Genomic DNA, 27,861 nt, shown 5'->3' on the forward strand with positions numbered 1-27,861 from the left:
TTATTATCTCTTTGAGATACAGGCCCATTGTACATACTGGGTGTCTACCTCCAGGGTATGCACAGTTTGATAGCCCTTTGGTCATAATTGCAAATTACTCTCCAGAATGGTTGAATCATTTCACAACTCCACCAACAATATATTAATGTCCTAGTTTTTTCACATCCCCTCCAACATTCATCATATTTTCCTGTCATTTTAGCCAATCTGAGAGGAGCATAATGGTACATTAGAGCTGTCGTAATTTGCATTTCTCTGATCAATACTGATTTAGAGCATTTAATGGTTTGAATTTCTTCACCTGCAAATTATTTGCTCATATCTTTTGACCATTTCTCAACTGAAGAATACTTGTATTCTTATAAATTTGAGTTAAGTCTCTATATATATTAGAAAGGAAATCTTTATCAGGATTCTTGCATATAAAAACTTTGCCCTGTATTACTACTTCCCTTCCAATCTTGTCTGTATTGGTTTTGTTTGTACAAAAAAATTTTAATGTAATATAATCAAAATTATTCATATTGCATTCCATAATGTACATTAGTTCTTCTTTGGCCACAAATTCCTTCCTTCCTGAGATTTGAGAGGTAGACTATTCTTTGTTCCAATTTTCTTATAGCATTACTATTTATGTCTAAATTATGAACCCATTTTGACCTTATTTTGGTATAAGGTATAGGGGTGAATCAGTACCTTGTTACTGCCATACTAATTTCCAATTTTCTCAGAAATTATTTGTTAAATAGTGAGTTTTTATCTCACTATTTAGGGAGTCTTTGGGTTTATCAAAAACAGATTACTATAATCACTGACTATTGTGTCTTGTGAACCTAAACTATTCCACTGATTGCCTGCTCTATTTCTTAGCCAATACCAAATGATTTTAATGGCTGCTGCTTTGGAATACAATTTTAGTTGGGTAAAGCTAGGCTACTTTCATTTACATATTTCCCTCAATTCCCTTGAAATTCTTGACCTGTTCTTCCATATGAACTTATTATTTTTTCTAGATGTGTAAAATAATTTCTTAGGAATTTCATTGGTATGGGACTAAATAAGTAGATTAATTTCAGTAGTATTGTCATTTTTATTATATTAGCTTGGCCTACTCATGAGTACCGGATATTCTTCCAATTGATTCTTATAATTCTTGACATTGTCATGGCAGGTAGACACCCACATATTTTATATTATCTTCAGTAATTTTAAATGAAATTTCTCTTTGTAACTTTTACTTCTGGACTTTGTTAGTAAAATATAGAAATGCTGATGATTTCTGTGCATTTATTTTATATCTTCCAACATTGATAAACTTGTGAATTGTTTCTAGTGGGTTTTTTTTTTTTTTTTTTTTTTTTTTAGAATTCTCTAACTTTACCACCATATCATCTGCAAAAGAATGATAATTTGATTTCCTCATTATCTACTCTAATTCCTTTAATTTCTTTGTCTTCTCTTATTGTTAAAGCTAATATTTCTAATACAAATTGAATAGTAATAGTGATAATAAGCAGCCTTGTTTCACCCCTGATCTTATTAGGAATGGTTCTATTTTAGCCCCATTATATCTGATTCTTGCTAATGGTTTTATGTAGATGGTACTTATCATTTTAAGGAAAACTCAATTTATTCCTATACTCTTTAGTGTTTTTAATAGGAATGGGTGTTAGATTTTTGGCATTTTTTTGCATCTATTTAGGTAATGATTTGATTTCTGTTAGATTGGTTATTTAATGCTAATAGTTTTTCTAATATTGTATCAGTCTAGCATTCCTCATATAAATCTTATTTGGTCATAGTTTATTATTCTGGTGATAACTTGTAATCTCTTTGCTAATATTTTATTTAAATTTTTTGAATCAATATTAATTAGGAAAAATTGCTTTTTAATTTTCTTCCTCCATTTTGATCCCTACCAGATTTAGGTATTAGCACCATGTTTGTGTCATAAAAGAAATATGTTATGACTCCTTCCTTCCCTATTTTCAATTCTGTTTTCTTAAGGTTGTCATATTATTCATTTTTATGACTCTTTTAACAAAATGATTTTTTTCATACTTTTCTTGTGTCACTCTCATCTCTTTTCCCAACTTCCTCTACTATTCTTATCTCTTTTTTTAAACTCTTCTGGGAATTCTTGTTAGATTTGGATCCAAGTGTAATTGTTCTCTGAAACTGTGAACAAATAAAAAACTCTCCCAATTGAGCACCAAATTGAAAATCTTAAAAATCAAAAGTGAGACCTCTCAGTGGTTACAATAAAATACTGCAGGTCCTAGAATACTGTAGATTGTGAATCAAAAGAACTTGTGTTTGGCTGAAAGAAAATAATTTCCAACAAAGTTAAATATAATTTTGAAAAAATATCATTTAATGAATGCTCTGATTTTTCAGGATTTTGTCACAAGAAAACCTGACCCCAGTAGAAAATTTGACATACAAATGATATGAACAGATAATTTTAAACATTTAAAGTTAAAATTAAAAACATTTCTAGTCATATTAAAAATGCTTTAGATATTGATTAAAGAAATGCAAATTAAGACAAATCTGAGTTACTACTACACACTTTTCAGATTGGCTAAGATGACAGAAAAATACAATGATGAATGTTAGAGTAGATGTGGGAATATTTGGCCTTTAATACATTGTTGGTGGAGTTATCAACCGATGCAGCCATTCTGGAGAGTGTTATGGAATTATATCCAATAAGCTATCGAAACTGTGCATATCCTTTGATTCAGCACTGGACCCATAACACCAAGAAATCATAAAAAAGAGAAAAAGAACCACATGTACAAAAATTATTTTAGCAGCCCTTTTTGTAGTGACAAAGAACAGGAAACTGAATAAGACCCTGAGTCAGGGAATAGCTGAATAAGTTATGGTATTATGAATGCTATGAACTATTATTGCTCTGTAACAAATGATGAGCAAGATGATTTCAGAAAGGAGTGGAGAAACTTACATGAACTAATGCTAGGTGCGATTAATCAAATAGAACCAGGAGAATGCTGTTCATAGCAACAAGAAGATTATGTGATGATCAGTTCTGATGGATGTAACTCTTTTCAACAGCAATGTGATTTAGGCCAGTTTCAATGATCTTGTGATGGAGAGAGCCACCTGCTGCCAAAGAGAGGACTGTGGGAACTGTGTGGATCACAACATAGTATTTTCACTTTTTATTATTGTTTGCTTGAATTTTATTTTCTTTCTCATTTTTTCTCTTTTTTGATCTGATTTTTCTTATCCTGCTGGATAATTGTGGAAGTATGTGGAAGAATTACACATATTTAACACATATTGGATTACTTACTGTCTAGGAGAGGGGGTGGGAGGAAGGAAGGGGGAAAAATTGTAACACAGGGTTTTGCAAGGGTGAATGTCAAAAACTGCCTATACATATATTTTGAAAATAAAAAGCCTTAAATAAAAGAAAAATTGACATTTAAGAGCCAACTTCAAAGAATAATTTGAAGACACTTAATAAGGACACATTTCTTATCTTTTATACATGGAAATGTGCACCATAAATAAGATTTTGTCATTAGTAATTGAGAATAATTATGTTATATGAAAGAGTTAGAGTTAAAGAGAGATTAATAGGGAGATGGCATAAAGTGTGAAGATTAATGGTAATGGTATAAAGAAGGAAGAAAGCAATAGGTGGAGAAGCTAAGTAGTAGTAATAGTAGTAGTAGTAGTAGTAGTAGTAGTAGTAGTAGTAGTAGTAGTTAAGTAGAAGAATAAGTGGGATAGGAAACAAGAGATATACACAAACACAATAACAATGATCAGCAGTAGAGTTCATTAGGAAAAAAAAGTAAGGATAATAATCATTGATCTCAGAGAAAGTCAAAGAAAAAAAAGATTCAATTTAGAGAGAATTCTATATTTCAGGCATATTAATAGTATTTTAGATGTATGGGTATGCATGTGTATGTGCATATATGTGTATATGTGTATATATATATGTGTGTGTGTGTGTGTGTGTGTGTGTGTGTGTGTATAGATATATGTATATCTAAATATATTTGTGCTTAACTATAGCTTGTTTGGGGGAGGTGTGGGAGAGTAAAATGGAAAAAAAAGGATAAAGTAAAAAGTATATAGCACAGAGCAAAAGAAAACCTACAAATAAGCAAAAAAATATATAGTTCTTAATCTTCTATTATTGTTTTTGGTCTCTTGAAATGGAAATTTATTTTTTACATATTTAAGTAGCACAATCTATTATGTTACATAATCTATATTATATATACTTATGTTATATATTATATCACATTATATTTTTGGTCCTGTCATAGTTGTTAGTGCTTTACTGTTAGGGGAATTCCTCTCTCTCTGAGATATGTCATATAGCCTGTATGCCACATCAGCTTGGCAGAGCAGGCCCAGGAGGTAAAAAGGGGCTTGGCCTCTGAGGCAGGAAGTTGTGTCTTGCAGGAGTCATAGGAACTGATAATAGATTCCTTGAGGTGGCCAGGAGTGCGTCATCTTGCTAGATCTCCTCCTTAGGTGCAAAGTCAACTGTCTTTGTCTCCCTTCTGAATGGGTGGACACAGGCAATCCCTAAAGTGAGGAAGCATAAATAAACAGCTCTGAGCAGAATTTGCTCTATTACTTCCTGCTACCCTCACTGAGAGGATGACTGAATAAAGACATACTGTTTGCATCTCCTGATGAGCTTGTCTTCAAGTTTATCCAGATATACCCTGAAGACTAGTATGTAAAGTCCTGACAGCCTAGACTACTATGCCTGGACAGTCTGGCACACTTTACCACCACCCTATCCTCTAATATTGATACTCATTTATTTATTTTGTGTATATTTGTATATGTGTACATACACAATTTCATTTTTGTTTTTATATCCCCAAGTGTCTGAAACACAAGTGATATTTACTAATGGTTGTTGAATGATTTTTCTAAGTTGTCAACTGTTTGAGAAGTTATTAGATACTAGGATTCTGATCTGTCACTTAGCATAGCAAAGAGAGGGAAAGAGAGAGACAAGAGAGTCAGAGACAAAGAAACAGACAGAGACAGACAGAGAGAGACTGAGAAAGACAGAGAAACAGAGAAAGAGAGAGAGAGAGAGAGAGAGAGAGAGAGAGAGAGAGAGAGAGAGAGAGAGAGAGAGAGAGAGAGAGAGAGAGAGACACGGAAAGAGAGGGAGAGGGAGAGATAAAGAGAGGGAAAAAGGAGAATGAAAGAGAATGGAGGAAGAATATAAATTACATAATCATAATTGTGAATGAGATAAACTGATAAAATGTAAATGGATAGCATAAATGTCTTAGAAAGCAGAATCCAACAATATCTTGTTATTAAGAGATATTTCTTAAAAAAGAAACACATGGGAAATTAAAATAAAAGGCTGCTACAGAATCCATTATGCTTTGGCTGAAATTAAAAAGGCAAATGGTATCAAACAAAGTAAAAGAAAAAAAAAAACTAAATATATATATATATATATATATATATATATATATATATATATATATTACTAAAATGTATGAAAGACAATAAAATATTATAAAAAAAGAACAAATTCTCAGATAAAGGCCTCATTTCTCAAATGTTATGAATAGGTAGTTTTCATAAGAAGAAATCAAATCTATCCATAGTCATATAAAAAGCTCAAATAACTGTTGATTAAATAAAGCCAAAATAAAACCACTTTGAGATACTACTTCATACCTATCAGAAATTACAAATGTTGAAAATGAAGAGGTTACATTAGTGGATTGTTGGTAGAGTAGTGTACTGGCCCAATTATTTTGAAGGACAGTCTGAAACTATGTCTCCCAAAAGTACTATACTTAAAAAAAAAAAAAAAATAGCAGTCCTTTCTATGGTGGCAAAAAAATAGAAAATTGATAGAATGCTAATTAATTTGAAAATGAATGAACAGATTGTGACATATAACTGTGATGGAGTAGTATTGAGTTATAAGAAAATGAAGATTGGAGTAGTTTCTGAAAACCAACGCAAGAACTACATTAACTATTGAAAAGTGAAATGAGATGAACAATGTTGTAATGATGTTTAACTGTGAAAGACTTGGCTATTCTGATCAATACAATGATCCCAAAAACTCCAAAGCTTTCATGATGACAGAATGCTATCTACTTCTAGAGTTGATAAACTCAAAGTACAAATTTTAGTATAATTTTCTTGCTTTATTTTTTTGAGGTAAATGAAGTTTTTTTTAATGATTTCACATTTCATATTGTTCATCTTTGCAATGAGTGTGAATATGGCTAGAGGCAATAAGAGAGTCTGGAACTCAAGATTTGAAATATATAACATTGCTTTGCTTAATGTGTAAGATAGATTTCTATATCTAGTTGAGTATGTATACATATTTGCTCTCTTTGAGCCAATTCTTATGCATTGCCCATTCTTCTTCCCACTTTCCACTATAAAATTTAAAGAAAAAAGTAAATAAAAGTGGTCATATGAGAAGAAAAAAAAAATAAAATGAAGAGATCAGAAAAATATTTAAATACTCATAATCACAAATAAAAGATAATGGAAGGAAGAATTATTAGGAAATTAAATTCATACATTATGGGGGATGTAAGTTTAGGAACTCTTCAGAGTTGAGTTGACATTAAGGTAGGAATAAGGACACTTAGGGCAACATGTGAAATTGTATGTTTACTTGTTTAACAGAGTAAAACAGAGTTGAGTAAGGTAAACCCTTTGCATGGAAATCTTTCCTTGAGTTAAACAATATTGTTAAACAGCACAGAAATTGGATCATTCAATTAATCTTTAAACATCAACATACTAGGATAATGTTGTATACTAAGGATAAAAGAGACAAAAGACATTTTCTGACATTGAGTAATTTACTCTCTGATAGGGTAGAGAGTATATTAGAAAATACATATACAATAAGCTATAGACAGGATAATGGTTACCCTTCATTTTAAAATAGCATCAATATTACATCACTATGGTAAAGTCAAGTTATAGAGTGCCTAAATGTGATTGATCTGACCAAGACGAGCTCAGAATGTACTTCCACAAGTCAGGTAACCGTACAAACAGTTCATGTGAACATATGGCAGGGAGTCTCTAAATGTTTGCATCTTGCATTTCATTTGAACTACTTCAGTTATGCTTGCTCATAGAGCACAGCACTTTCTTTGCTGAGGGCACACCTGGCAAAAGGGTCCTTTGCCAGTTTCTCCTGTGTCACATAATCAATTACAAAGTTCTTCAAAGAGACCTTGAGGTTGTCCTTGTATTACTTCGACTAACTACCATGTGAATGCTTGCCTTATGAATTCTTTGCAAATTAGTTTTTTAGCCAAGTACAATTAATCATTCAAACTTGGCCAGCTTATCTGACTGCTCTCTATAGTAGAGTTTTAATGGTTGGCAGTTTAGTTTGAGAAAAGAATGTGATATCTGGTACTTTATCCTGCCAAGTGATCTTTAGTATTTTCCTAAGACAATTCAAATGAAAGTAATTTGGTTTCCTGGCATTATTCTAATATATTGTCCATGTTTTATGGGTATGTAATAATGAAGTCAGTGTAATGATTCAGTTTGGTAATCAGTCTAATATCTTTTCTTTCCCATGCTTTTCTTCAGAGGTTCCTAACCACTGAGCTAGTTCTGGTAATGCCTACATCAACCTCATTATCAAGGTGTACATCCTTGGAAAATATGCTGACATGGTAAGTGAACTTATCCAGAGTATTCAAAACTTCTCCTTTTGCTATAGCCAATGGATAATATGGTGTCATCTGGCACCTGTGTTTTCTTCATTTTCATTGTTATGCAAAAATATATATATAAACAATAAAAAAAGCTTCAAAGATTACATTGTGAAGAATCATATACAAAATAAATAAGTAATAACAGAGGCAAAGAACAGTAACTAAGAGAAGGCTTCCCATAAGAGAAGAGATTTTATTTGAAATGTAAAAGGAAGCCAGTGAAGTCAGTAGATGCAGTTGAAGAAGGAGAATGTAGGTAGAGACATTTTCTTGATCTGAGAGAAGGAATGTCTTGAACTGTGTTATTCTATTCAAGAGTATCTTATAGGAAATTAGGCATAAAGAGACTGGAAAGATAGGAGACAATGAAGTTACAAAAATTGTATATACCAAATATATACAAAAGAGCATTTTGTGTTTGATCCTAGGAGCTACAAAGAGTTATTATAGTTTATTAAGCTAGAGACATATTCAGACCTGGCACTTTAGAAAAATCACTTTGGTGATGCTAAATTATCAGGAAATCATTTAAAGTGAGAAGACCTAAGTTCAAAATCCAGAACTTGTACTTACTATGTGTATGAATTTATAAAATTCACATGCCATCTCTTTGTTTCATTTTTTTTTTCATTCTAAAAGGATAGCAGCATGCAGAGTACTGATAGAAATTCAAAACATTTGATATTCATTTCCTATTTCCATATCTCAAAGTCATCTCCCAGGTCTAAATTCCATGATTATCACTGGGTCTTGAGATTATTTTAAATGCCACAAAATATTGGTTTATGAAAACATGCTTTTGAAACATGTTTTGCACTATAGGCATGACCTTATATAGGTTAAAATTTTCTTAATTATTTGAAGAAATCTGCATCTTTTTCTTAAGGTGGGAAGTCAAGTATCTGAGTATCCTAGGGGAAGACAGACTTTATAACAGAGTCTAATTCATTCCAGAAAATAAAATGAGAATGACAGTGTTTTGCTATGTGTTTTTTATTTCATGGCAGACTTTGTCATTGTCTCATGGGTGAACAGAAAGTCCAGGATTTCCTGTCCTTCCTGCCTTTCCATGATTGACATTTAAAAACGAATCCAATGGGAAGCACTTGATAGTATTAATTATTTAAAATGTGTTTTCTGTTTCTGTGTGCCCAGAGACTCAGGTGATTGGCACACTTTACACATCAGAACCAATCAATCAAAATGCCTCAGGATTTTTTTTTTTTTTTCTGAGAAGCTTTTGAAATGTCTAAATGAAAAATGTTATGTCCAAAATTTATTTACACTTTGATTCCCATTTGTGGAAATTTCTTGTTCACTAATACTTCCCCCCCCCCCCCCTATGCTAAATTCCTTTATTTGGTTATTGATATCCTGATTAAACGCAATTTGGAAAGGAGATAATGATTTTTTTTCTTTGGCTGATTAAATATATCAAAGATATATTTATGTACCTTGTCTAGCTCCCAAGTGAGGAAAGAAAATAAGAACTACTACCTGGTCTCATGCAGATTTATAGTATGTATAACTAATAGATCCTTTTTGGTTTAAAATAGCATTCAAGGGTCTTTCCTAGTGAAAGAGGGAAAAGTATCTTAAACCAAGATTTGAATAGTAAAGAAAATGAGAATGCCATATCTCATTAGACAATTGTTATTTAAATTTCATATCAATAAAGAGCTGAGCATACAGCAAGCTTTCAGTAAGATTAATTTGTTTGGCAACAAACTACAGTGAAGGAATGAATAAAGCCTTTTATGATTGTTGAAGAGTTTGGTCTAAGTTAAAAAAAATAACTCAAACTGATTACTTTTTCATAGAAACTTGAACTGATATATTCTGAAGTTTTTGACAGACTAACATATGTTTGAAATAATCCTTTGCTAGAAAATTTAGCATTGTGAGAATGCCTTTGACAAATATAGACAAGATAGATGAATTCCTGGCATTTTTCCCTAAGTTACATTCTATGCTCAATGATATTACATATATATTGTCAAAATGTTATCTCTAGAGCTCTTTTCTGAAGTGCGTGAAATAATCATGCCCAACTACATAATGTGTGTTCTATTTGGGGTATAAATCTTTCAAACACTTCCATTATTTTATGGCAAAGAAAACAATGCCAGGTGTACTTTCAACTAAATGAACAAATAAAATTCTGACTTTTATAGAACTTTTAGAAAATTTAATTGATGATTGTGTTCAGGTTTTGTTGAATGCAGAAAAGTGATATTAAATGACAATTTTCTTTAGCCTTCTTAATGTGATTGAAATATTCCTTTAATATAGAAATTACTAGTTTCATTTTACAAAAAGTGTTAGATTTATTTCAGAGATCCATGATTCCATTCATGTGGGAAGTCATTCCACTGGCACAGTTCACAACCCCTCTGTAACTTGATTGACTGCTTCACTGAGTTACTGTGCCTTAAAGTCCAGGCCAAGATGATAATGACTTAATCAATTTTAGCTGAGTTGGTCTTCAGATAATAGATGTCATAGTTCACTACTTGGTCCATATTCACAGTCTTGTCAGCTTTGGAAGATCTGTCAAAATATGTACTCCACTGGCAAGCTTTCCAAAACCCACAGTAACCTCTACACCATGATAATCTATCTCAATAGAATTCTATTGGAAGGAGACTGTTTCACATTACAAAAAAAATGACTAGAGATAGCCTCATCAAATTTTCTCACATGTTTTTCAGAGACCATCCTGCCCATTTCTTAAACAACAATAGTATTCCAGCACAATACTACTACACTTGCTCAGCCATCCCCCTTGATTTCCACTTCTAGGCCACCACTAAAAGAACTGTTATAAATATTTTTGTTGACATATGTCCTTTTCTGTTTTTATTTCTTCTGGATATAGACTTAGTAGTGGTATTGCTTAGTCAAAGGGCATGTTCTTTGTGCATACTTGCAAGTTGTTCTTCAAAAAAGTTAAATCAGTAAGCAAATTCAATAATAGTACAATAGTGCTATAATTATATTAGTACACTAGCATGCAAGAGTACATTTTGTCATTTTCTTTTTCTGTGGAAAATTGTGCATCATTTCTCCTATGCTATCCTGATTCCTCTCTACAGTAGAATTTATGACTAGTTTTTTCAAAGGTAAAGAATGATTTTGAAGTAATATAGTATAGCTTTACTTTAAGAAGTTTACATATTGAATGAGTTACTTAAAATAACAAACAACATAATGATAAAAATCCATACTTTTAAAACCATTACCTCCCCCCAATTAGATTGTTTCTCCTTATTTTATATCAGTATTAATTTTTAGCGGACTATCTTTTTAAAAAATGATCAGTTCACACCTGGACCTATATGAAGTTTATAATGAATTATAATTTAGTAAAGAAAATGAGAGAACCATCACGGTCTAAATTTCACATAATGATCACTTATAAAACACAATTTCCTATTAAGTATTGAATTCTAACAGATTTGTTCCAGAAATAGGTATCCTTGTCAACAAGTGATCAACTTTGATATTGGTACATTTTTGAATGAAAAACATGAAGAATTATAAATCCCTCAAGTTTTAGTTTCTCTTTTAAATTGTGACTCATTTAATAGTTATTTATTCCATTTAATATTTATTGAATATGCAATAACGACTTTACACAAATAGAACCAGGTTTGTTGTCATTATTATGAATGTATAGATTCTTTACTGTTAATCTATCTAATCCTTTCCATTCACCACTTTCTAGTTTTTTCCACATCACTAGACAATTACAATGGAGCTGCTCAAACTGGACACTGCCCTTCTGTTGGGTTAAAAAGCCTGTATTCTCCCCAGTTGTAAACCCTTTCTCCCATCTGATTGCTTTTTGGCTGATTGATCATGTAATCCCTTTCTGCCATCTGATTGCTTTTTGGCAGATTGATTATATAATCCCTTTCTTCTATCAGATTGCTTCTCTGCTTACTGACCATATCAAAGTCCTGAAATTCTAAAGACTCTTTGGGTGGGGCTGCCATCATGCCCCACCTGTCTTTTATTTGATGTCTAGGAGCTGGGCCCTGCTTTACAAAACATTAAGCAGCCCTTGGAAATTGACTCATACTTGGAGATTCATAAACCTATTCTGAAATTTTGAATAACGACTGAAATAATTCTCAGGAAACATAAATATATCTTATATGTATAGACATATACATATATGCATATGTATTTTTTCTAGATAGGTGACAGTGTATAGACTATCTGATCTGGACTCAGAAAGAACTGACTTTAAATTAGACTTCAGGTACTTACTAGCTATATAACCTTGGGCAAGTCACTTAACCATGTTTGCCTCAGTTTCTCCATCTATAAAATGAACAAGAGAAGGAAATGCAAACTGCTCCAGCATCTTTGCTAAGAAAACTCTAAATGATATCAAGAAGAATCAGAAACAGCTGAAGTAACACATATAACATATCACATTATAAACATTCCACTAAGTGAAAAGAAAGTAGCAACAGAATTTTAACTGAATAATTAAAGTTCATCTAGATGACATATTGTATAGTTTCTCCAGTTGTTAAAAGAAAGAAAAAGAATGGTGATAGAATTAGGACAGTGGTTTGGGGAATCTTTCTTATAGCTTTAGAGTTAAAAATGTAAGGGACATATGTCACAACTTTTACTCTTTATAACAGACTTGCTCCCTTTATCTCAACAGACTCACTCAAACACTGATGCTAAATCTAAAGTATCAAATTCTTATTTAAAAAATAAAATCAAGGAAAAACCTGATTGTTCCCATATTGTATTATCCCTATGAAAAAGGACAAGGATAATGTTCTATAAAAAATAGAATACATTGCACTTCCCCCTAATATTCAACTCTAACAACTATGGTGAAAATATCTATAAAATAGATTTATAACAGAAAGAAAAAAAAAACTTACAATGGAAAATAAATAACAAGGATAATAAAATGTTCTATAAATAGAAATACATTATAAACCTCCTTTGACATATAGTTTAATATGAACAGAACTGCATTGAAAAGAATAGCTATAAAATAGACAAATATTATTACCCTTTAGAAATCATCTCTGTATTTTAGAAATCATCTCTGTATTTTGGTCTTTGGTCACAGAGTTGTACTTGTCCTAAATGGAGTCCATGCTAAGAGGAAGTATTTTATGAAGGTTTTAAATAGCTGAAGCAATTCTATGCTACACTTTTAAATTCATTCATAGCTATATTCATTTCTGATGGAAAATCTAATTGCACTTAAGATATCTTTATTTGATGGATATCAAACCCCCTGAAGAGCATTAAAATTATGTTTATGATTAATGGTGTCATCCCTCAATAGCCACTATATAATATTAGTCCTAAAAATATTTTATTACACTATTTCAAAAACCATTCTCTGCTATCTATTGAAGTGAAATTACAGCTAAAACAATATGTGAGATCGGTTCAAAAAAGTTCAAAATACCCTATATGACTGACCATTTGATATCTTGTATGACATCTTTTAATCTCTCCTATGCAACTGAGAAAAGTTTCTCCAAATGTCAGTAATCCTTTACATTTTTAACTACCATTCCACATATTTCTTCTAGCCTCTCCGTTGATGAAACTTTTTCAAGCTACTTCTAACTGAGGGTCCTTCATCATATCATTCAACACCAAATCCTGTCATATGAAAGAGACAAGAATGAATTTTCTTTGTAATCTGAGAGAGAAAATACATATTTAGTGCATTATAAACACATTCTTAAGATGAGGCCTAATCAAATTAGATATAGCAGAAATTGTACCTCCCTCATTTTAGAAAATATTCCACATTAAATTGGCCTAAGTTTGCATTAGATATGTGTGTGTTTGTTTGTTTATAATGTTTAATCAAATTGAGTTGGTAGCCCACAAATTCTTTTGGGAAAATTGCTATTTATCTGCACCTGTTCCAATTTGTGCTCATGATTTTTTTTTTAATCTTGTGCACAAGACTTTACATATGTCCCTATTGAATTTCATATCACTTCATTCAATGTTTTGGCCTGCCAAGATCTTTTGGAATTCTTCTTTTATCATTCAATGTGTTGGTTATCTATCCCAAACTTGTCATCTGCAAATTTTACAAGTATGCAGTCTGGGCCTTTGTCCAAACCACCAATGATAACAACATTAAATATCAAAGTTTCAAGTGAGGATTTCTAAGTCAGCTTCTTAGAAACTTTTTTTCCTGCCCAATTTGACATTGGGTAGTTAGTAATTACTCTTTGGATCCAATCATTAAATCAGTTCTGTATCAAATTTTTCTATTATCTAGCTCATCAATTTCCATTCTTTTTTCACAAAAGTATCATGAAGGAAACTTTATCAAATGCTTTTCTAAAATCTCACTTAAAAAACAAAACAAGAACAAAAAATAGGAAAATAAACTGCTCAAAATAACAATAATGTAAAAACATTGTGAATTAAACCTACCAAATGCATGCACAAAACATGTTAATACAAGTATAAAACACTCTTTACAAAGTAACAAACAAGATATATAATGAGAGAGGCTATTGTTTAAATAGCTTACCCTAAGAATTTAATAAAAATTATACTCCTCTATAAATTACTTTGGACATTTAATAGATTTGTATGATAATGAATCAGATTATTAAAGGATCTCTTTAGAAAACTAAACACAATGGTCATAACATATTAATCAAATGTTATTAAAAGGAAATAATAGAAAAATGGAAATCAAGATAAACTAATAATACCAGATATCAGATAACATTATAAAACAATAATCATCAACATTATTGGATACTTGCTTAAAACAGAGAAAAGATGATCAATGGTCTATGTGTAATTGAACATATCATCGTGGTGTTCAGTAAATTTATAAATACTAATTACTTTTGATTTGTAAATCCTTATTTTGAAAAGTAAATGGAAATATTAGAAGGTAGTTTTGATGAAATTAATTTTAGGAAACAACTTATACCTCATAGTAAATTAGGACATATGACTAAAAATAAAAGATAATATCCTAAACAAGTTAAAGGAGAATGAAAGATGGAATATGATACAAATATGTATTGGGGAAATATACATGACTAAACAAGGGATAAAGATATTGATAGAAGTAAACATGAACACCTTTAATTACATGAATTTGGGAAGCTTTTGCACAAAGGTTAGGGCATGCAAAACAAAAAACAAAAAAAAAAAATAAGTAAAATTAAGAATTAAGTAAAAATAAATCCTTACAATAAATCTTGCACAAAGTTTTGATATACCAAATATAGTCAAATTTATGCTGAATAGATATGTGAGAAAATGTGCTTTTCCCAATAGATAAATGGTCAAAAGATGTTATTAGTTAATTTCAAAAAGAAAAAATAAAAAAGGAAGTTGTCAAAAGCTATATAGAAAGGTACTTCAAATCACTATTAATGAAAAATGCAAATTAAAATGTTTCTGTTGTTCTACCTCATCCTATCAAATTCTTAAAGATAATAGAAGATAAAAATAATGATTGTTGAAGATGTGATTAAAGGAGAGGCAGCCTAATGCATTTTTAGATTCTTGGTTGAACTGGGGATTGGTCTAAGTATTCTGAAAAATAATCTAGATTTCTCTACCACCCCCAAAACATATTATTTATACATATACATGCTTTAGCTCAATAATACCACTACTAGAAATATAACTCGAAGTGGTTATATAAAGAGGGACACCTACTATATTGAGCTAAGTGTATTGCAACATTTTGGGGATGGCAATGAACTTGAAATAAAGTGGGTGCAATTAAAGATGATGATGCCCAGACAAATACTAATATATGAATAAAATATAATGTGATTGTGTATAAGAAATGACAAATTTAAGTAATACAAAGAAAATGGAGAAAACATGTAATATATGCATCCAATACAAGTTATGTGTATTTCTATATGAGTTGTCCAACTGTAACCTGAGGGAGAGGCATTGATAGATAGCTCTGAAACTTTGTGTACTCCTTTCCAAAAAAGGCTTCTTGTCTGGAGAGGAAAAGGGAAACTGATTTTGAGACTGGCCATTCAGTTTTATCAAATAGTATATCTAGCTACAATTATCTAACTATTCTTTAAACATTGCTAAATTAAGAGCATGATTTTTGAAGTTCAAAAGTAACAAAACCAGTAGTTCCTTAAGTCACTATCACTTGAAGGGAAAATGATAATCTCAAATTGACAACCACAAGCTAGACTCCTTCCCACCAAATGCTTGTAAAATTTTTATATAATTACAAATATAGTTAAAGAGTAACCCAATTTGTTTGCAAATAGTAAACAGAAATTGGAGTTCCAAAACTAAGAACGTTAAAGAAAAATATAAAGAGCGATTTAACTATCACACTGGAAGCAAGATATCTTTTTACAAATATGTTACCTTAAGGATTGCTTAGCAATGGAAAAGAAAAAAAAAAAATACAGATTTTCAGCATAAGGAAGAATAAAGAGAAAAGGCTAGATCTTGTTTTTAGAGGGATTTTAGACTATAATATTTTCCTTTTCCACTCTTTTTTCAATGACCTTAATCTATCACACTCAAAATTCTCTCTACCCCTCTCGAATTCCATCTCTTCTTTTACATGTAGTAGTAGGCAAAACATCCCATATGTGTTTGAAAGCTTTCTTGAACATAAAGTCTTTTAAGCCTAGGCTCAGACAAAGCATGATCTTTTTTAAATCTTTTAAATCTATGTTCACATCTATGCCACAATGAATCAACTGAGAAATATCTTTGAGAAAAAAAAAAGAAAATAATTAATAATAATTAAATACCTTTTCTTTCAAAATAATTTAAGATGTGAACATCTTTCATAAATTGGTGTTTATGTGCAATTAAATGTCAATATATTTCAATTAAATAAAAGAGCATTGATTTTAATTACTTCCCTGATATACAAATAAAAGCTGAGATACTGCAAAAAAAATTCATAAACTTTACTTCTAAAAACTGAAATGATGTGAGATTAAACTCTCTGAATCAATGAGATACAAATATGCCAAAATAATAAAGTTTCTTTGCTAAATGAACATTCAAAACTGTGATAACAAGAGATGTTTAGGAAGACGATGCTCCATTATTAATTGATACTACTTTTTGCTACACAATGGCCAGATTGGCAGTTTTAAGAAAGACATGATTTTTATGGCTAAAATAAAAGAGCATGATTTAATAATGATTAAATTCTCCATTTTCATTATGTAGTTAATTTCTCTCAAATAATAGAAAATTCTTTTTTTATTAGGAACGTTGTTATAATCTTGAAAATTCATAATCATACAGTATTTTGATAAATGGATTCTTTGATTAGAAATTATTTTTAAAACTTGGAAAAGAATAATGACTAATTCCAAATTATCAGCCTCATGTAGAGGAAGCATATTAATTTGTGTAAAAGATATAATTTTGTTTTTAATTCTGAAGAAAATATATTTATAATTTTATCTTGACTAAAACTATATGAATCAAAGACATGATGGCACAAGAATTATCTTTTTTGAAATTGAATGAATTTATGTAAAATTTTGTAGCAACAATAGCAAATCAGTGGAAGAAAATTCAAGAGAAAAACTTTTTGGACCATAAATTATGTGAGATGAAAGTCACCAAAAATGGGGAAAATATGCTATGGAATTGTAGATGAGCTCAATTTTATGCTTTTGCTAAGTGAAAATGTTATTCAGCTCATTACTTAATAGTGTTTAACCTGTGCTTTATATAGGTGTTACAACTTAAAAACATGCACATCCACACAATTGATGCTTAAAAATAAGATTGATACTTTGCTTTCAAAAATTCACAATGTAAAGACTTTTGATGGTCAGTGATAGCAATGCAAAAGTGAACATAAGTGAAGATAGTGAAGAAAATGATGGGAAAAAATAGTTCAGTACTATGGGTGAGAAAGGACAAAGGTTTGTAGTCTACACAGAAGTCAAACAAATATAGTAGCAAAACAACTTAAAAATTGGGAAGCAAGAGGCAGGGAAGCTCAAAATGACATCACATACACAGAAATAATTGATCATAGTTTAATTAATACAAAAAGACTAGGGGGAGGATTCTGGGAAGATGATGGAGTAGAAAATTTCAAACTCTCAAGATTTTCTCTATAAACAAAACAAATTTGTACCTCAGGGTGAACATAGACTGATGAAAAACAAAGAAGACTTGGGATAGAAATAGAGTCCTTCTGGGATAACTGGAGAAGACATTTCAAATCTGGTTTTTCCAGTGTGAACTGCAAAGACCTCCAGGCTAGCTTCACAGAAACTTCAAGTGGGAAACATTAGGGCTAATTACATTTGGCTGGACTCTCAATCCAACCACAGGGACTTTCTCCATCCAGACAACATGAAGAATCAGAAGTCTGAGTTCAGGAAGACTGAGAGTACCTCTGCTGCATAGATATGGCCTTGACCTAATAAAAAAAAAACCCAGCATACCTGGTGAGTGCAGAAGCAGTAGGGCAGGGGTGATTCTGGCTATGGCTACTTGTAACATGATGGAGCTCTTGGTTTGGGGTTCCAGGTCAGGACTGATGTGAAGATTGAACCATCACTCACCCCACAACTGGAGGTTTTAATACTAATATTTTTCATTATGAATGCACCCTATGCCAAAAGAAGGATAAAATGGGTTCATGATTTAGATATAAAGGATGATAATACAAGCAAATTAGGAGAACAAGGGATAGTATACTTCTTAGAATTGTGGAGAAGGAAAAATTTATGGCCAAAGAACTAGAAAACATTATGAAATACAAAATGATAATTTTGATTATATTAAATTAATTTTTTTTTTGTAAAACAAAACCAATGCAGACAAAATTAGAAAGGAATCAGAAAACTGAAGGAATTTTTTTTTGAAACCAAGGGTTCTAATAAAGGCCTCATTTCTAAAATATACATAGAATTGAGTGAAATTTATAACAATACAAGCCATTCTCCAACTGATAAATGGTTAAAGAACATGAACAGACACTTTTCAGACAAAGAAATTAAAACCATTCCTACTCATATGAAAAATGTTCTCAGTCATTATTGATCAGAGAAATGCAAATTAAGACAACTCTGAAGTACTACTACACACTTCTCAGATTAGCTAAAGTGATAGGAAAAAAAAATGATAAATGCTGTAGAGATGTGGGAAAACTGGGACATTAATACATTGTTGGTAGATTTGTGAACTGATCCAACCATTCTGAAGAGCAATTTGGAGCTATGCCCAAAGGGCCATCAAATTATACATACCCTTTTTTTTCAGCAGTGTCTCTTCGGGGTCTGTATCTCAGGGAGATCATAAAAAAGGGGAAAAATGCCCACATGTGCAAAAATGTTTGTAGCAGCCCTTTTTGTAGTGGCAAGGAACTGGAAACTGAGGAATTGCCCATCATGGACATGTATACTATATATAAGACATTAGGAATTGGATAGCTCAAATTAAAAATTGGGACAGAGTTGATTTTGATCTAATTCTAAAAAACAATGCTCTCTAGGAAAATGTAAAAACATTAAGTATGTCATGCAAATGAGATGTCTATACAAATGAGAAGGGTTTGTAGTTCTGAAAACCTACTCATTTCTCTTCACATCAGTAAACATGTCTTTGATTTCTTCTTCTCAAAACTATCTTTTTCAATTGGGAAATGACATTCTGATAAATGTGACACATCTCTACAGTTAAGAAATTATGCCTTTATCAGGCATTCTCCCTTAATTTTTTCCCCTTGTCTTATGATTTTGTACTATAAAATCATATTACATTCAAAAACTGATAATTTTGCTTCCTCCATTCCTATTATAATTCTTTTGTTTTATTGATAATCATTTCTAGTACAATATTCAATAATAATAAATATAATTGAAATTCTTGATGTATTTGCTGATCATATTAGAAAGAATTTTGGGTTATCCTCCTTATGTATGATGTTTACAGGTGATTTTAGATAGATATTACTTATCATTTTAAGGAAAGTTCTATTAATTCATTTGCTTTCTAATGTTTTTCATAGAAATGAGTGTTGTATTTTGTCAAAAGCTTTTTCCACATCTTTTGAGATAATCATATGATTTCTGTTGATTTTTTTATTGCTGTGGTCAATTACATTGATATCTTTTCTAATATTGAACCAATCCTGCATTCCTGGCACAAATCCCATCTGGTCATAGGGTATCATTTTTGTGATAAATTCCTATAATTTCCTTGCTAGTATTAAAAAAAAAAAATGAATCACTATAATATCAGGGAAATTGGTCTACAATTTTCTTTCTCTATTTTTGCTCTTCCTAGTTTAGGTATCGGGACAATATTTGTGTTGTAAAAGGAATTTATTAGGACTCCTTTTTTACTTATTGCACCAAATAGATTACATAGTATTGCAATTAATTGTTCTTTTAATGTGTAATGTCTAATGATAGAATTCACTTGTGAATCCATTGGATACTAGTATGCTCACTTACTGCTTGTTCAATTTCTTTTTTCTAAATTAGGGTTATTTAAGTATTCTATTTCCTCTTTTGTTAATCTTTCAGTTTATATTTTTGTAAATATTTATATATTTCCTTCAAATTGTCAGACATATTGGCATATAATTGTTCAAAGTAGCTCCTAATAAGTGCTTAAATCTCATCTTCATTTCTTCATTAGAGGCAAAGTCATCCTTTTCTTTTTGGATAATGGATCTTTATTTTGCTTTCTTTTAAAAATCAAAATAAGTAATGCTTTTTCTATTTCTTTTTCAAATAAAACAAGATCATAATAGTTTTTTATTGGTTCCATGGATACTTTACTTTCAATTTATTAATCTGTCCTTTTATTTTTAGAATTTCCAATATTATATTTAATTTGGGATTTTAAATTTTATTTCCTTTAGCTTTTTTTTTTTTTTTTTAAGTTCCATGATTTGTTTTTTATTTTATTTATGTAAGCTTTTAGGATATAAATTTTCCATTAAGGTCTGCTTTGCTTGCATGTCATAAATTTTGAAATGTTAAATTATTGTTGTTATTCTATTTAATGAAATTAATTTTTCCATGATTTCTTCTTTGACCCATATTTTTATTAAATGTATTTATTTACTAAAAACAAATACAAAATAGGAAAAAAATTAAAAGAAAAGAAAAATATCATGTACATAGCAAAACATGAAAAAATTCAAAGTGTATAACAATAAATTTCCATTTCCAGAAAGCACATATAATGATAGAAGCCATTATATTCAAAACTGTCTATTTTTTATGCTTCCTTATATGTTTTCTTTTGTTCTCTGCTTTGAATTTGTTTCTTTTTCCCTTTTTCCTGCATCCCGTACGCCATATAGGCTGCAGCTAAGCACAGATATCTTTATGTATACATACATTCCCACATACACATGCATACATCTAAAAGAATATTAATGTGACTGACATAAAATATAGAATTCTCTCTTTTCATTGAATCTTTTCAAACTTTGACTTTGTCTGAGATCAGTGATTACTACCATGACTTTTGCTTTTTTTCCTAATAAATTTTATTACTTATCATTGTTATTGTGTTTGCTTATATATCTTGTTTCCCAACTCTGCTAACTATAGTACTTTACTCCTACTTGCCAGATTACCTTGCTATTTAACCTCCCCTTCCCCCAGGAGGAGAATTCCTCCTGTAGAAGGCTGCAGATAGTGGGGGAATTCTGGGTAATATATAAGATCCTTCAGCCAAGGAACCTGCTCACAAGGTCTGGTTTGGCTCCCCTTCTCCTCTAAGGGCTCTCATCTTTCCTGAGAAGTCAAGGAGGAAGTGACCATGTATATTCTACTTGAAGCAGGGGATATTTACAGTAAAGATAGGCATTTACATTTCAATAGTAGGGTGCTTATAGTTAGCAATTGCATAGTGTGTTTTCCTATTTGTGTACTGTGATGATGTGGTGATGTAATGGTTCTATAATTGGCACATGCTCAGTGTGCTATAGTGATGAAATCATACTAAGGTATTTAGGGGCTGAGAGGACTTGAAATAAACGGACTCCATCTTTGTCCAGCCCAGTGGATTCCTGCCTCTTTCACTCCTCCACTAAGACCAAGGTCTAGGGCTGGTCCCGAGATCCTCCAGAGAGCTAGTCAGGACAGTATATTTTGGCATTCTAGTGTAGGGGCTCTAGAAAGCATAGTATATTTTGGCACCCCAAATTTGGGGGCTCTAGACAGCACTCTACACTCCCCCTTATTCTCTTCCCTCTCTCTGTATCCTATCCCTATTAATCTGTACACTTTATCCCATTCTGGTTAATATAGACAGCCTCCCCCTCTTATTTCTTTAGGCAGTAGAGAATTTAAACCCTTCTGGATATACTTATTGCTCCCCCTCTCACACATTGTAGATGTGAGTAGGATTTGAGAACTGCTTATCCTTTGGAACTACCTCCCCCATCTAATTCCTCCGTATCAATTCTTGTTCCTGTATCTCATTCACATAACATAATTACTGTTTTTCCCTTTTTGTACATGCTTTTAGTTTTAGAATGATATATTCAGTTCTACTCCAATCTTTCTTTTGAACTACCCAATTACTAATGACAGTCTTGGACACATGCATTACATTTCCACATATAAAACATAAAGTTTGTCCTTATTGAGTCCCTTGAAATCAGTCTTTGATGTAGACTCATATGTTAAATTTTCTATTAAGTTCAGACCAATTGATTCTTTAATATTAAATTATTTAATTTCCAAGTAATTTTTAATCTCAGTTTTGATGGCCTTTTATTGAATATATTTTAGTACATTATGGTCTGTAAAGAATGCTTTTACTATTTCTTCTTTTCTGCATTTGATTGTGAGGTTTTTATGCTTATTATGTGGTCAATTTTTGTGAAGGTGCCATTTACTGCTGTGCAAAAGCTATACTACTGTCTATTTCCATTTAATGTTTTCCAGGTCTATTATATCAAACTTTTCTAAAATTCTATTCATCTCTTTATTGCTTGCTTGTTTCATAATAATTTCTACTGTCTCTTTAACTTCTTTAACTTTTCCTTGAAAAATTTGTATTTTAGACCATATGGTATACATACACACACACACACACACACACACACACACACATATATATATATATATGCTTATTATTCATATTCCTTCACTATCTATATTTTCCAGCAAAAAGATTTCTACCTGCTTATCTCTTTTAATTAGATATATTTTTGATTTGTTTTGTTTGAGATTATTACTACTTCTACTTTTTTTTTTTACTTCAACTGAAGCATGATACATTCTGCTATGCAATTTTTTTTATGTGTGTGTGTTCTTAACCATTTTACCTATTCACTTTATAAGGTGTGATTTTCTTCAATATTTTTTTGCTTCTTTTATCATACTCTTGACTTTCTTCATGATTGTCTTGTGTCACTCTAATTTATTTTTTTCAGTTTTTCCTATACATCTCTTCTTTGATTTTAAAATCCTATTTGAGCTCTTCCAGGAATTCTTCTGGGGGGCTATGACAAATTTACAAGTTGTGGCTAATGTAGCCATCCCCTATTTTCAGCCTATGCTTTGCTCCTGGAACCTACCACTACTCTAGTGAGGCAGACTTCCTAAATTGATATGAGCTGGAAAATTATTTTGTCCAAACTATTGTTGGCTTTTCTGCTCCAGAACCCTATTTGAAAAAGTGGCTAAAAACTCTTAGAAGGGGAATTTGGGAGAATATAGCTGATTGCTTCTCTGCTGTTGTGTGCCCTCTCTTAAACCTTGTCACTGAAGGTAAGTGATGTTTTATTTTCCTGAAAGTACTTTTGTTCATTATAAACAGGTAAGTGTTGAGATAAAGAGAAAAATATGTAAATATGTATTCTTGTCTCTTGTTATTAAAGTGAATAACTCACTATCAGAATGTCTTTAATGCTATGTCTACATAACAACCTCATCTGACCAGTTAAGTCAAAAAGTTCCTATTTTGGTAAAAATCAATTATATGAATCTTGGCATATAAAAGGAAACAAATATGCTTCTGTTAAATCAAACAAACACAGGAATGAATAATAATGGACTTCAAATTTCTGTGAAAACAGATTATATGGTTCTAGGAAACAGCTTTTCTTCAATTTAATCTTATATCTCGCATTTTTTCTCTGCATAAGGTCTTTTAAAATGTTTTATTAATGCATTTTGATTTTATGTGCTGCACTTTGACATCAACAAAGAGAAAAACAACTGAGTTAGCAAATCCACACAGCTACACTTAGTTATGATGAAATGCAGATATGCAGATTAGTATTTTTTATCAAAAAATCCCTATGGTGTCTTTAAAACAAATAATTTGTATGCTTTCTCAAAATAATATTTAATCTATTATAAAAATATTCATTTGAAAAGAATTGTACTGATTTTTGGCTTTCATAATACTCTACTTTTAAAGATTTCCTTATTTTAATAAACTCTAATCCAAATTTTCAATGAAATCACATAAGCTTATGAAAAAAGCATGATTTATGATATATTTTTAAATATCTGATGAAGTAAATGCTATGTCAGTTTTCTAGAATTTATTAGCTAGGCATTATATTCAGCACTAGATAATTATGGCTAGATTAACCTAGCTATTTATTTTTTGCTTAATTTATTTATTTAATATTTTTTCAGTTACATTAAAAAAAAAAAACTATTATACATATGTTTTTAAAACTTTTGGATTTCAGGTTCTCTCTCTTATCTTCACCCCAATTAATAAGCCACACGTAAAATTATGTAATACTTGTCCATAAAAAGTCATATTGTGAAACAAATCATAGATCTCAAATTCTAATTTAAAAAAAAAAACCCTCAGGAAAAATAATGTGTGTGTGTGAGAGAGACAGAGGGTGGGGGGAGAAAGAAAGAAGAAGGGTGAGAGAGAGAAAGAGAGAGAGAGAGAGAAAGAGAGAGAGACAGAGAGAGAGAGAGAGAGAGAGAGAAAGAGAGAGAGAGAGAGAGAAAGAGAAAGGAAGGAAGAGATAAGGGAGGAAGAGAGGGATAGATATTCAAAAGAATCAGTTCCTTTTCTGGGTATAGATAGGATTTCTTATCATAAGTGCTTCAGAATATTTTTGTATCATTGTACTGCTGAGATAAGCAGTCATTTACAGCTGGCCATCCCAGAACATTGCTATTACTTTGTATGCAGTGCATTTCACTTTGCTTAAGTTTTAAAAGGAATTTCCAGATTTTTTCTGCTCATCACATCCCAGAGAAAAATAATATTTCTTTGGAAACACATACCACAATTTATTCAGCTCTTCCCCAAATTTATGAGCATCCACTCAATTTTTAATGTTTTTGTCCTGAGAAGAGAGTTGCTATAAATATTTTTTGTACATATAGGTCATTTCCCTTTTTAAAAAATATCTTTTGGTATTCATGTCTAGTAGTTGTGTTGTTAGGTCAAAGGTTGTGCATGAATTTATAGGCCTTTGGGCATAGATCATATCTTTTGATCATTTATTGACTGGATCAGGGCTCTTATTTTTTATAAATTTGACTCAATTCCTTCAATGTTTGAGAAATGAGGCCTTATCAGAGAAACTTGCTTTGAAATTATTTTTTATAATTACTACTGCTAACTATATTTCCCCCATTTATTCTCATTCTCCTTTTACCCTGTCCCTCCTCAAAAATGTTTTGCTACTGACTATTTCCTCCCTCAATATGTCCTCTCTTTTACCACAATCCTCCATTCCCATCTCTCATTCCCTTCCTATTTTCCTGCAGGATAAGATAGAATTGTATAGCCATATTGAGTGTATGTTATTTCCTCTTTGAGTCAATTCGGAGGAGAGTAAAGTTCACTCATTCCCCTTTTCTTCCCTCTCTTTCCCTTCACTGTAAAAACTTTTTTTTTTTTGTCCCTTTTTTTGTGGCAGATAATTTACACCATTTCATTTCACCCTTTCGCTTTCTCCCAGTTATTTCTTTCTCATCCTTTAATTTCATCATATTTAAAAAAGATACTATACTTTCATTTTCAATTCATATCTGTACCCTATATCTATAAATACTATTCTAAATGCCATAACAAGAAGAAAGTTCTAATGAGTTACAAATATCCTCCAATGTAAACAGATAAATCTTATTAAATTCATTAAGATATCATTTTCTTTTTTTAATTAATTGTTTTTCTGATTACACATATATATTAATTTTTGAAATACATAATTATTTATAAATTATTTTTGGAGAGAAAAATCAGAACACAGGGGGAAAATCATGAAAGAGAAAAATTACACTGAAAAAAAGAAGTGAACATAGTATGTGTTGATTAATATTCTAGCTCCATAGTTCTTTCTCTTTCTGGATGCAGATCCTATTTTCTATCCAAAGTATATTGGGATAGCCTTGGATCACTGAACCACTGAGAATAACTAAATCTTTCATAATTAATCATCACACATCCTTGCTATTACTGTGTATAATGTATTCTTAGATCTGCTTGTTTTGATCAGCATCAGTTTATCTAAATCTTTTCAGACCTTTCTAAAATCAGCTTGTTCATCATTTTTATAGAACAATAATATTCCATTATCTTCATATACCACAACTTGGTCAGCCATTTCCCCAATTGATATGCATCTACTCATTTTTCAATTCTTTGGTACCATAAAAAGAGTTTCTGCAAACATTTATGCACATATGAGTCCTTTTCCCTTGTTTATGATTTCTTTGGGATACAGACCCAATAATGTCATTGCTGCATCAAAAGGTTTGCACAGTTTTATAGCCCTTTTGGCATAGTTCTAAATTGATCTGCAGAATTTCACAATTCTACAAGCAGTGCACATGTCCCAGTTTTCCTATATCCCCTCCAACACTTATTATTATCTTTTCCTGTCATCTTAGCCAATCTGAGAGGTGTGAGGTGGTATGTTAGGTTTTTTTTTTTTTTTAATGTATATCTAATCAATTGTGATTTAGATCATTTTTTCATAAAATTATATATGCCTTTAATTTCATCATGTGAAAATTGTCTGTTCAATATCACTTTCCTTATTACCTCTACATGTTGTTTTTTTTTTTTTTTTTTTTTTTCCCAGAGCCCTGTGTTTGAAAATCAAATTTTCTATTCAGCTTGGGGCTTTTTTATGCTAAAGGCTTGAAAATCTATTTCATTGAATGACTACCTTTTTCTCTGAAGGATTATTGGCAGTTTTGCTGGGTATGTGATTTTTGTTTGTAATGCTAGCTTCATTGCTCTTCAGAATATCATATTTTGAGCCCTCCAATCCTTTAATGTAGATGGTGCTGAATCTTTTGTTATCCTGACTATAATTACACTATACTTGCATTATTTCTTTCTGGATGTTTGCAATATTTCATTCTTGACCTGGAAATTCCAGAATTTGGCTATGATATGAGTTTTCATTTAAGATATCTTTCAGAAGATCATTGGGTGAATTCTCTCCATTTAGATTTTACCATCTAGATCTGGAATATTGAGTTTTCTTGATGATTTCTTGAAAAATGATCTCTTTTTTAATGATCATGACTTTCAAGTAGACCAATAATTTTAAAATTCTCTCTTGGACCTATTATCCAAGTCAGTTTTCCCAAAAAGATATTTCACTTTTTTCCCTATTTTTAAACTTTTTCTTTGTTTTACTTTATTGTGTCTTGATTTCTCACAATCATTAGCTTCCATTTGCTCAATTCTGATTTTAAGGGATTATTTTCTTTAGTGAGCTTCTGAATCTCTTTTCCCATTTAGCCATGTTTTAGCATATTTCTCCTCCTTATTAGTTGTTTTGCATTTTCTTTTGTGCCACTCTCAATTCTTTTTCCTAATTTTCCACTGTCTCTTTTACAAAAATGCTGGTGATTTATGTGTATTTATTTTGTATCCTGTCACTTCCCTAAACTTTTAAATTATTTGTAGTAGTTTTTAGTTGATATTCTAGGATTCTCTATGTATACCATACTATCATCTGCAAAGAGTCATACTTTTTTTTTCCCTCAATAGTCACTCTAATTTATTTACTCTCCTTTTCTTCTCTTATCACCAAAGCTAACATTTCCAATAAAATATTGAATAGTAATGGTAATATCCCCATTACATGTGATGCTTGCTGATGGTTTTAAATAGATGCTAT

General features: G+C 31.1%; 1 long non-coding RNA gene across 2 annotated transcripts in view; it reads left to right on the forward strand.

The window, feature by feature from the left end:
- LOC141540822 (uncharacterized) overlaps window positions 1-27,861 on the forward strand; it is a 388,662-nt gene that overhangs the window by 256,144 nt on the left and 104,657 nt on the right. For both annotated transcript variants that reach the window (XR_012481589.1, XR_012481588.1), the window contains exon 3: window positions 7,618-7,703. This is a non-coding gene — a long non-coding RNA (uncharacterized LOC141540822). The remainder of the gene's footprint in view (window positions 1-7,617; window positions 7,704-27,861) is intronic.

Source organism: Sminthopsis crassicaudata, chromosome 4 (genome assembly GCF_048593235.1).
Source record: "Sminthopsis crassicaudata isolate SCR6 chromosome 4, ASM4859323v1, whole genome shotgun sequence".
In the NCBI taxonomy this organism is placed as follows: Eukaryota; Metazoa; Chordata; class Mammalia; order Dasyuromorphia; family Dasyuridae; genus Sminthopsis; species Sminthopsis crassicaudata.